Raw genomic sequence first — 12096 nt, forward strand, 5'->3', positions numbered from 1 at the left:
TCTGACCTATAAAGTTTAAATTATTCAAGATGGAGTATGAGCAATCTCCTCGGTAAGAAAAGCTTTTCTATGAAAGTGTTATAAAAATGACTAATATACTTAGAAAACTAAGTGACCTCATTGTACATCATAGCTATACATGATGTAACCACTCTTCAAAGAACAGCTGATCTTGTCCATTAGCTCCCACACAAGAGAAAGTTAAGAAAACTCCACTACTCATGAAATTATAACCTCACAATGTAAGTGAGGTGGTAGTCATGACTTAGATGAAGAATACATGCTTAGAAAGAACTTAGAAATACTATTCCGGGCCAGGCATGGTGGCTCACGCCTGTAATCCCAGCACTCTGGGAGGTCAAGGCAGGAGGATTGCTTGAGCTCAGGAGTTCAAGACCAGCCTGAGTAAGAGCGAGACCCCATCTCTACTAAAAATAGAAAAACTTAGCCAGGTGGGGTGGTGTGTGCTTGTAGTCCCAGCTACTCGGGAGGCTAAGGCAGGAGGATCTCTTGAGCCAGGAGTTTGAGGTTGCTGTGAGCTAAGCTGACACCACGGCACTCTATCCTGGGCAACAGAGCAAGACTCCGTCTCAAAAATAAATAAATAAATAAATAAAAAAGAAATACTATGCCAGTTAGTGTTGGGGGTAGATTCTATTAATAAAAATCACATCCATACAGAACGTGGCCTGAAGCACAAATTCACATTGGATTTTCCAGTCAATCACTCAGCCAAAGAGAATCCTGAGGTGGCCAAGATAATGCAACAACCCTAACAAGTAGGTGTTATTTCCATTTTACAGATAAGGACAGAAATGTTACCTAAGTACACTACACAAAGATAATAGTAGATGCAGAACACAACATGGAATCTTTAAACTCCAGGCTAGTGGAATCAAATTATCCTTTTTGTTTGTTGGTTGGGTTTTTTGTTTTGTTTTGTTATGTTTGTTAGAGACAGGGTCTCACTCTGTTGCCCAGGCTAGACTCCAACTCCTAGGCTCAAGGGATCCTCCTACCTCAGCCCCTCAAGTACCTGGGACTATAGACATGCACCATGACAACAGGCTCTCAAATTATGTTTTTAAGTCTTATCTCCACTATATGATCTCTGACAAGTAAATTTCTCTTTGAATTTGTTATACAAGCAATTACGAGAAAAAAGGAAAACAGGCTTTACTTATCTTACATGTAATAAGTGGAAAGTAACTTTATTAAAACATGTCTGAAATAAATCACACTTCTTATAAAATGTAAAGATTATTCTTTTACCAGAATTGTCTTTAGAAATTAAACCAAGTAGTCAAAAAGTACCTTAAAATGTTCCTGGATACTCTATCAATAAAACCAAACTGAACATTAATCTGGTAAGGTCATGACTCTTTAGTTAGTCATAATCCATCCTTGATTAATATTCAGGTACATAAATAAATACCAAGAAGATTAAACAGAATAAAAAGAACTCTCTAAAGCTTTTTCCCTTATTTACTACATGCCTACTCAACCATTTAACTTTATCTCCAAAACAAAAACGATTTCTAAACCCTGTGGATGTGACTTCACTAATCTGAAGACTTTATATTCTATGATCCTTGTAGAGTAGTGTTTCTCAAACTAAAGACCAAGGACCAACTGAATTAGAATATCTGGCATGCCTGTTAAAATGACCCCAGATAAACTAAATCAGACTCTCTGGGGCAGATCTATAGAATCTTTTTTTCTTTTCTTTTTTTTTTTTTTGAGGCAGAGTCCCACTCTGTCACCCTGGCTAGAGTGCCGTGGCATCAGCCTCGCTCACACCAACTGCAAACTCCTGGGCTCAAGCGATCCTTCTGCCTCAGCCTCCCAAGTAGCTGGGACTACAGGCATGCGCCACCAGGCCTGGTTAATTTTTTCTATATATTTTTAGTTGTCCAGATAATTTCTTTCTATTTTTTAGTAGAGACGAGGGTCTCGCTCTTGCTCAGGCTGGTCTCGAACTCCTGAGCTCAAACGATCTGCCAGCCTCGGCCTCCCAGAGTGCTAGGATTACAGGCGTGAGCCACTGCGCCCAGCCTCTTTTTTTCTTTTTTAAGCAAATAACACAGGAATTCTTATGCTAAAATCTTTAGATCACCAGTTCTCAAACTTTTTGCTCTCAGGACTCCTTTATACCCTTAAAAATTGAGAGGACCCTAAAGAGCTTGTGTTTATGGAGGTTATAGCTATTAGAAATGAAGAAATTGTCTATTGGAAATTATATGTATTAGAAATTAAAATCAAGAAATCTCAAAAATATTTATTATTTATTTCAAAAAATAAATCTATTACATATAACATAAATAACATTTTCATGAAAAATAACCATCTTTCAAAACAAAAAAATGTAGTGGAAAGAGAGGCATAGTTCAAAGGGACAGCTTCCCTTCCTTCATTTTCAACAAAATGCCTGTCAATAGCCCAGTTGGTCTGTCAGTCATTCTTTCAAGTAACAATGGTGTTTCATGGAAAAAGCAGCTAGTTTGAGATCACAACTCAATTTACAAGTGCTTTCCCTTCAGACAACCATCATAATTCAGTACACAGAAGTGCTTTATGCACGCCTCCCATTTCAGTACAGAATATCACAAACATACATCCTCAAGGGTTGAAAGACAATGAAATTAATATCATTTACTGTTTCATCATGGACATCTTTAAGTGTCTTTTCTGTGAGTACACCAAATATAATGACTACTAGTATAAGTGCAAATGTCAATTAAGTAAAAAATACAACTATATTATGAAAATAGTTTTGATCTGGGACCCCCAAGGGTCTGTGGACCACAATCTGAAAATTGCTGCCGTAGACAACTCAACAGAAGCATTAATAAGAAACCCATCCATGAGAACAATGCAAAAAGACAGACAAATCCCTCCCCACTTGCCAAAGGAGCAATGGAGTTTAAGATAAAGTTGAGATTAATGGGATGGGCCCTGGCACTATGGTATATGTACAGCAAGCTTTAAAAAAAAAAAATTGGTGTGGGGGGGGGCTGTCTCCACAAAAAATAAAAAGGATAGCTGGGCGTGATGGCAGACACCTGTAGTCCCAGAAACTTAGGAGGTGGAGGCAGGAGGATCCCTTGAGCACAGGAGTTTGAGATTGCAGTGAGCTATGATTGTGCTAATGTACTCCAGCCTGGGCAACAGAACAAAATCCTGTCTCTTAATTTAAAAAAAAAAAGGAAAGACTAGCATTAATCTTTCCTAGGGAAAGGGGGAAAAGTTTAAGCCAGAGATCATCTGGATCTTCTCTATCCTTCACCTCCAGTCCCATTCCCCATTAGTCAGAAAATATTCTTACTGGGTGTGAAGGAATGGCACCCTCATTGTAGAGCTTAGGGTAAACTGAGAGGAGATGCCCATGGACTCTATGGAGCACTTCTCACCCAGGACATCTCAGATATTTCTACAGAAACAGGAATCTTTTTTTTTTTAATTAATACATTTTATTTTTTAGAGCATTTTTAGGTTCATAGCAAAATTGAAAAGAAAGTACAGAGAATTTCCACATACCCCTATGTATCCTACCATACACATAGCCTTCCTCACTACAGACATCCTGTACCAGAGTGGTACATTTGAGAAACAGGAATCTTAGGCTGTTTTATAAACCTAGGACTCTTCAATATAGTAATTTGCACCCTAAAGTGTCCCACAAGCTTCTACCTACTTGCAATCTACTCTTATTTATTCACTCCAATGGAAAGGGAAAATAAAATACATGGGATTAAGTATTGATATTTGGCTACAGAATCCTTCAATTATCCCACCTGCCCCTATGTATAAGAGAGTTACTACCCTAATTATGTTTGGGGTTTTTCCTTATTTTCTTTTTTTTGAGACAGTCTCACTCTGCTGTCTAGGCTAGAGTACAGTGGCATCATCATAGCTCACAGCAACCTCAAACTCCTAGGCTCAAGCAATCCTCCTGCCTCAGCCTCCCGAGTATCTGGGACTACAGGTGTGCCACCACCACCCCCTCCACCCAGCTGATTTTTCTATTTTTTGTAGAGATGTGGTCTTGCTATGTTGCTCAGGTTGGTCTCAAACTTCTGACCTCAAGTGATCCTCCTGCCTTAGCCTCCCAAAGTGCTAGGATTACACATGTGAGCCACCATGTCTGGCCTCTAATTATGTTTTATTTTGGTTAATGTTTCAATACATTTGCTTTCCCTAAACATATTGACAAAAACAGGCCCATCTCCACTCCTACTGCTTCACTTGATTAGCCAAAAATTAAAAAAATAAAAAGCCCACCAAATACAAAACTGGTTTGTCAGGGAAAGTCAATCTGATTAAATATTTACTGTGTCTAAACCACAAGTAGAAAAAGATTCAAAAGCCAATTATTTTAATGCTAACTCAATGCAATATCGCACTTCATTTAGTGTACAGGACAGGTAATTACACAGCTTACATCTGGGTTTTGAGGTTTTAAGGATTACATTTGGGTGGGGGGAGAGAAAAGTGGAAAACAAAGGAAAAGTCTAATGCTTTTAGATTCTTTCAGAAAAAGTGTTTGCTAAAAAGGAAAGCAAAATTAATATTAGAGAAATGCATGTGAAAAACATGCATTTTAGGAAGCTTTCACCTAAGCAGGTGCTCAAGTTCAGACTCAAATCCTCCAACTCTCATAACAAGAATGAGAGGTCAGGATACCACAAACTAATCAAATCAATCAACAAAGTGGGGAAAACAGGTGGTTGACACCAGACTGGGCAGGGTTTTCCTAAATTGGGCTTACCTTCGCTAATCCAAATCAGTTTTCAGAAATGGCTTTTTACAAAAACTACCCAAACATCCCCCTAATAATTTGCACTCCTCCACAACAGGGAAGCCATTTATTTACCAGAAGGTTTACTTTCTCTTTCAAGCTCTGCTGGCTTCCTCCTGCCCCACATTCGGCCAAGAAACAACTGGGTTTCCATTCTTCCCTGCCTTCTCCAGTCCAAAACTGGAGAGTTGGGGTGAGGGAACCTATTTTATGGAGAAGCTGAGTGGTTCTTCTTTAACTGCAAGGTTATTCTGAATACAGATTAATTTGCAAAGGAAAATTACAGGATGAAAAATAAAGCTTTACTCCTCCAATTAACTCACATACATGCACAGTTACACACAATCATACACTTATACACATGTACACACACACAGATGTGAAGGGACATCCAATTCAGCTGAGTAGTGTGCAGCACATCAGCGACCAACTTCGTAAAGACCACCCAGGTAGGTCTCTTGGGATGCCTCCCCACTCCACCCGCCTTACCTGACTCTAAATAGGGTTCCTCCCATTGGCTTCTTCCAACTCTAATCACTCCTCTACCCCTCAAATCTTCAATACTATCTGCACCTTTCCTGTCATAAAAAACTCCAAGGGCAACTTTCTGAATGGTAATCCATTTTTAATGTGTTGAATATTACTTAAAATAAATGGGATGTAATCATAAATTTGGAAAATACAAAGACTTACCACAAGGGCATTTGGTAACGGGACTTTACAGTTTGCCGTACCTATGTATTGCTTTTACGTGATGGCCTCCCATCCACTCTACCGCAATGTAAATCCCCGGTCCCTATTCATTTAGTTGTTTCCCATTAGGTTAGACTTTCCCAATTACTCTTTCTTTCCTTTGGGTCACTAATGGCTACCATGAATCATAACTTGCCCAACTTTGTAGTTTAGACAGATATTGCAATTTTTAATAATAGTAATTATTAGCACTCAAATGTTAGCTATCTGCCAGGCACTATGCAAAGTACTTTACATGCATTATCTTGTTTAAGCCTCACAACTACTCCACAAATGAACCTGGTATCCACATTTTGTGAATAGAGAAACTGAAACTCAGCCAGGCGCGGTGGCCCATGTCTATAATCCTAGCACTTTGAGATGCCAAGGCAGGAGGATCGCTTGAGCCCAGGAGTCCAAAACCAGCCTGAGAAATATAGCCAGACCCCACCTCTACAAAAAATAGAAAAATTAGCCAGGTGTGGTGGTGTGAGCCTATAGCCCCAGCTACTCAGGAAGCTGAGGCAGGAGGATCGATTAAACCTGGGAGTTCGAGGCTACAGTCAGCTGTGATTGCACCACTGCACTCTAGCCTGGGCAACAAAACCAGACCTGTCTCAAAAAAAAAAAAAAAAAAAAAAAAGAGAGAGAGCGAGCCAGCAATGGACCCAAAATCTAAGAGGTGGCAGATCTGGGATTAAAGCCCAAGAAGTCTGACCTCATAACCCATTCTTTAAACTCCTATAGCAACTTTGGACCATGAAACCCTCAAACATACCGACCAAGTGTTTCAACACTACAATCATAGTTACCTAAGGAAAGCTCAAAATGTAAGTTCTTTGGCTGAGGCAGTTAAAAAGTGAAAGGTCAGGTAAAAGTTCAGTGATAGTAAAGTCATTTATTCTTATGGATGGAGGTAGCAGGAAGGAAAGCCAGATAATCCAAACATTGTTTTCTTCTGGGGGCAGATTTGCCTTCTTTATTATTCCTTTGTTAGGCTGTTAAAAGGAATTTGCAATAAATATATCCAAGATAAATTGGTAAACAGAAAAAGCTGCAAAAAAATCTAGAGAAATACACCAAACTATTAACAGGATATATATAAAATACACATCTTGTATATTTCTACACATTTAAATTTTTTATAATAGCATGTATTTTGTAAAAAGGACAAAAAACTTATTTTTTTTATTTCAGCTTATTATGGGGGTAAAAAAGTTCAGGTTATATATATTGCCCATGTCCCGCCCATCCCCCCGAGTCAGAACTCCAAGCGTGTCAATTCCCCAGACAGTGCGCATTGCACTCATCATGTAGTTATACCCCCATCCCCTCCCCCCACCCCCCAAAAAACTTATTTTAATGACATTTTAAACCCAATTATTAACAGAAGAGGAGGGGAAAGAGCTGTGGTTCTGTGGCCTCCTTTCCTCTCAGTTTAGTTCTCCTAAATTAAGAACTTCCACTTATAGCTCCCTGAACACACTACGCTGTTTAAAGCCTCTGCACATTCATGTTCCTTCAGCCGTGAATGCAACTGTTTACCACTCAACTTTGTTGAGAGAATTCCTATTCATCCTACAAAACACTATTCAGGTGTTCCCACTGGATGAAGCCTGTCTGTGATAAAGCCATTCTCTCACTCCTGAAGAGAATTACTCTTTTTTTTTTTTTGACATTTAATAAGAACTTAGATTTACAGAGCTCTTATTATGTGCCAGGCAATATGCTAAGCATTTTGTCTACATTGTCTTACTGAATCTTCAACAATACATACAAGGTAAGTACTGTTATCATTCTTTCCTTTTACAGATAAGAAAATGAGGCTCAGATTCTGACTAGGAAGTGGAATATCCAGGATTCCGTCCCAGATGTCTGACTCTGGAACCTGAGTCTTGAATTGCTAACCTGTCGTCTCCTCTGCCCTAAAGCCATACTGGTGCAGCACATACAATGGTCCCCATGACATCTCCAGTTCCATGAAAACAGGGACCATGTTTGATTATCCTTGGATCTCACCTGGCACAGTAATTGATTCTCAATATGTTTGCTGATCTGAATTAAGAGTTGTGATAAGCCTAACATGACAAATAAGGGCCATAATAGAAATTCATTCTTCCATATGCTATTCCTTTTACAAATTGGAGATATCTCAATTTTCCACCAAAGTACCACGTGGCCATCATAACTAAAGTGCACCACAGTAAGCCAAGGTGCCTAGCAACCTGTGTAACCAAGATATTGATTCTTTTCACCATAACCAAGAAAGACTGAGCTAGCCCAGCGATGTCATCCTGCTGGATCTCACTGAGGCTGCTCCAGGACACCAGGAGTTCTTCAGGGATGTCCCTCAAGTGCTCTTTTTGTGGTTTTTATAAATGACCCAAAAGTTATAGTAAAATTTTAAAATATGATTTGTAGCCGATCATAACTCCTCAAAAAGCACTTCTGCACTTAAGCACGCTATGGTTTTTTTCCACCCAGAGTACCAAATCAAATAAGTTGGGACACCTCCCTGTGCATGCTGGCCCAGTTTGTAAGGTCAGACTCAAGTAATAACTCCCCTAGGGCACAGGGCATGTGCACTAATTTATTTTGTACAAGTTAACCAACACCAGGCATGTGCCTGACATATAGTAGTCACGCCATAATTAAACACCAGCACCTGGCCTCAAAAGTTTTAAAAGCTTCCCCTACAAAAGAACAGAACTGAAATTTCTTGGTCTTGCATTCAGTGCCTTTTATAAGTAGGCACTTCTCTATCGCTTACCCTCCCCATGTTATATCCCCATACTTCCTCACCCCAAATTCTTTATACCTATCAAATTCCACTCATTATTTGAGACCCAGTTCAAATCCCTCCTTTGGCAAGAAAACTTCCTAGACAACTCCAAGCCTCATAACCTCTCCTTCCTCTGAAGACCTGTAGTGTTCAGTGTAGTACTGCCCAATGAAACATTACAGGGCAGATAACAGAAAAGTTCAATATCTGTACTATATTTTATACACAGTAGCTACTTTGTTGCACAGCACATGTGTAATGCCTCACCATCTCTTTGATGACAACATGTTGCATGGGATGGTTAAAGCATTTATCAAGTCACCCCAGTAGACTAAAATTTCTGTGAACAAGGTAAATCTTACTCTTCACAGCAACTTCACAAAGGTACAAAAAGTAAATATTTGCTGATTTGCATACCACCTCTGAGAAAATCATAAGCTAAGAAAGTGCTCAACTCAGATGTCTGGAATGAAGATGACCACCCCTGCCCACCTCACATCTGAATTTTAAGACACACAGAGGCAGGGAGGAGAAAGCAACTTTCTGGAGACACAAATGACCACTAATCAACCCACAAGGCACTCTGGTTTGTTTGTTTATTTTTAGAGACAGGAAATTGCTCTGCCACCCAGGCTGGAGTACAGTGGAGGGATCATAGCTCACTGCTATCTCAAATTCCTGGGCTCAAGCAATCCTCCCATCTCAGCCTCCGGAGTAGCTAGAACTACAGGTGTGTGCCACCTTCTAATCCTGGCACGCTGGTTTAAATGACATTTAGGTCACAACTGCCCTTCACCTAAAACTTGCCTAAATAAATATCTCTTTCCATTAGCAAATAGCTAAATTCTGATGGTAAATTATGATAACTTAAAAACAGTTAACTACTTCCCAAGTTAGACACATCAGTTAGATAGAAAAACAACCTAAGCAAGCCCTATTTGTATTTCTTTTTTTCATCTGTGTATTGAATATTTCTCTCTCTTGGAGTCTTTCCACCTATTGGTGGTATTTTACTGTCCAGATAGATATTAGAATTTCACTGATACTTTTCTCAGCTGGAACTACACTCACTCTAAATCAAGACCCTACAATTTAAGTATCAGTAGTTTAAAAAACACAAAATATACAGAAGGCACAAGTTTCACCACTATGGCTTTCTGCTGCCTTGAGCTAGTGTCTTGTTCCTTTGGCCTCAATTTCCTTATCTACAAAATGGGATTAATGTTATGTGAACTACCTACCTCACAAACCCCTTGTCAGTCAAGTTATTATAACTGTGGGTCTTTCTAAATGGTTATTCTTCCCACATAAGCTACGTATAAAAACAAAAGATTCATGAATTTGCGAACAGTTCTTTGTGGTGGTGTGTTAATATAGAGACTAAGATCAATGTTCCAACATCTACAACAATTTTTTTTTTTATTCCAGACTTCTTTCCCCCAATCCCACCGTGCAAATGCCTGAACAAAACTTCTGCTAGTGCTCCAGTTCAGTACATGTGATAAGGAAATAAGTATGTTGACTCAGGGAACACAGACATACTTAATAGAAAATAAAAAATTAGCTGAATCAGGTCATAACACAGTCTAAATCCACATATAAAAGACCAAGATGATTTACTGCTTTGATTTATTAAAAGCAATACTTTATCAGCACAGCCAGCCAAAAATTTACAACCCATACACAGAATAAACCCTTAGTTGCTCACACAATAAAAACCAGCAGGTGCACACTATATTTTTTTTCATAAGAAAAAATGACTAACCACTGACTTTCTCATCACATATACACTCACTTGATATAACACAAGAGTTATGTGTACTAAACATGGAAAAAGGAACTTGGGTGACAGTTTGAGTTTCGTTAACTTAAGTGCAACCACACCTCCCAGGAACACAGGTAAAGTTTGCACACATGGCTTTGCCAAGGCCAGCCTGTCTTTGTTTCCCTCTCCTCTGCATTTACCCAAGATCTTGGCTCTGAGACAGAAAACTCCCACTCTCGATTGGTTCATTCTGTTCTATGCAATTAAGCAACACCACAATCCAGTAAACGCAATGGCTCAATTATTTATCTTCTGGCCGAGTTTACCAGGTGTTTATAAAAGAACAATGTCAAGAGGTTTATTTCTCTCAAGAGCTGGCTTGACGAGTTGACAGGGGTTTTATTTTCTTATTTTGTCTTTTTTTAATTTTTTTTCTTTTACAAGGGCGGGGGGGGGCGGTGAGGGGCAGCATGGCTTAACCTAGAAAAAGATGGGAAGGAATTTAGAAAGAGTACAAGTCTGTCAATTTCCCTACAGGAAACTTGATTCTTATGCAATAATCCTACCCACAGCCAGCCAGTCCGTGAGGGTGCAGGGGGGAAGACACCTATTCCTACCTCCAAAGGGGCTACAGCTGGCTCCCGAAGGAGCGGCAACCCGGCAAGGCGGAGGAAGTGGCTCAGCCAGGAGCCGCCGGGCCCCGCCGGCGGGGCGGGGAGAAGGCTCCTTCCAACCCTCCCCCGCCCCCGTGATCTCCGCCGGCGTGACAGTCGCTCCTGTGGCCGGAACGTCCCCAGAGCCCCAGGGAGCAGGAAGTCGGGGGGCTGTGCCTCACTCCTGCACCCCCCAGCCTAACGCGCCCTCGCCCCGCAGTCCTCCCCTCGAGTTCATTCTCACTCATTCTCCAAAGAACCAAACTTCCTTCTAGCGCCCGTGTCCCTTCCGAGGCCCGCTCCTGTCATCCCGGGGAGTTAGGTGTCCCTTCAAGGCGACGCCCTGTGTCTCCTCCTATCCCCCCGTCCCACTGCAGTGTCCATTCACAACGCCCCGCAACGACCAGGGGCTCCGGCCCCTGCGGCGCCCCCCGGGACCCCCAGGCCTGGGGGTCGTCGAGACAGGCGGCCCCACCCTTCACCCCCTTCACCTGTTTCTCCGGCTGAGGCCGACAGGCCGGGGCTGCGCTTGCGCCGGGTGCGGGCGGCGGCGCTCCCTCAGGCCGCGGGGCCTCTTCTGGCCGACGAGAAGAGACAGCGCCGAGCGGGGCTGCTCGTCAAGGATCCGGTTGGGGCTTGTTCCCTCCGCTGAGACGTCGGAACCCCTGGTTCTCCTCCCCGTCTACGCCGCCGCGGCTCCGGAAACCGCTGAATTACAGTCCCTTCAGCCAATCCCCGCCCAGGCCCGGCCTGGCCGAGACACAGCGCTCATGCATAATTCATGAGACGGCCAGCTTGCTTGGCCACCCAGAAGCCCCAGTGCGTGAGCTGGACAGCTGAGGCCCCACCCACTGACCAATGAGGAGAGCCGATAGGAAGGGGCGGAGCCAAGAGAGGGCCGGGTACGCCCCCGTGCTGGCTGTTCCGAGGGCTAGTGCTCCTCCCTCCTCAGCAGCCGAGGCCTTGGGCACAGAAGCCCGGGGGGAGGGAGGGAAGATGACTGGAATGTCCTGCTGAAAACCCAGCTGAGTTCCTGGCAGCGCGTGACGTCAAGACACTTTAAATGCCCCTGGTACAGCTCCCTCCTGCTCGCTTTCCCTTTTCCCGGCCCTTGGCACCACGTGGGGGCGAGGTTGCGAGCCTCTTACCACGTGGGAATCAGCCAGTTAGAACTGTCCCCAGGTATCGCCAGGTCCTCAGGGGGCCTAACTCCTGAACTGGGTTTCTGGCGACAACAAAAAGAACCGGGGTGACTCCGCCTGCTTTGAACTTCAGTTTCTGCGTGAGTAGGGACACACACACCCGGAAACATGACGTGGAAATAGAGTAATTACTAGAGTGCGTGGGGAGACGGTAGTGGATTTAA

The 12096-nt window shown here is 42.3% G+C and overlaps 1 protein-coding gene across 4 annotated transcripts in view; it reads right to left on the reverse strand.

Moving 5' to 3' along the window:
- The window catches only part of STAT3 (signal transducer and activator of transcription 3), a 56009-nt gene extending 44498 nt beyond the window's left edge, over positions 1 to 11511 (reverse strand). For 3 of the 4 annotated variants that reach the window (XM_045526576.1, XM_045526579.1, XM_045526577.1), the window contains exon 1: positions 11222 to 11442. The gene's annotated coding sequence lies outside the window, so the exon portion shown is untranslated. Of the gene's footprint in view, positions 1 to 11221 lie in introns of all 4 variants that reach the window. The other variant, XM_045526575.1, reaches the window with a different exon arrangement.
- Between the last annotated feature and the right edge of the window lie 585 nt (positions 11512 to 12096).

Source organism: Lemur catta, chromosome 15 (assembly GCF_020740605.2).
Source record: "Lemur catta isolate mLemCat1 chromosome 15, mLemCat1.pri, whole genome shotgun sequence".
Classification (NCBI taxonomy): domain Eukaryota; kingdom Metazoa; phylum Chordata; class Mammalia; order Primates; family Lemuridae; genus Lemur; species Lemur catta.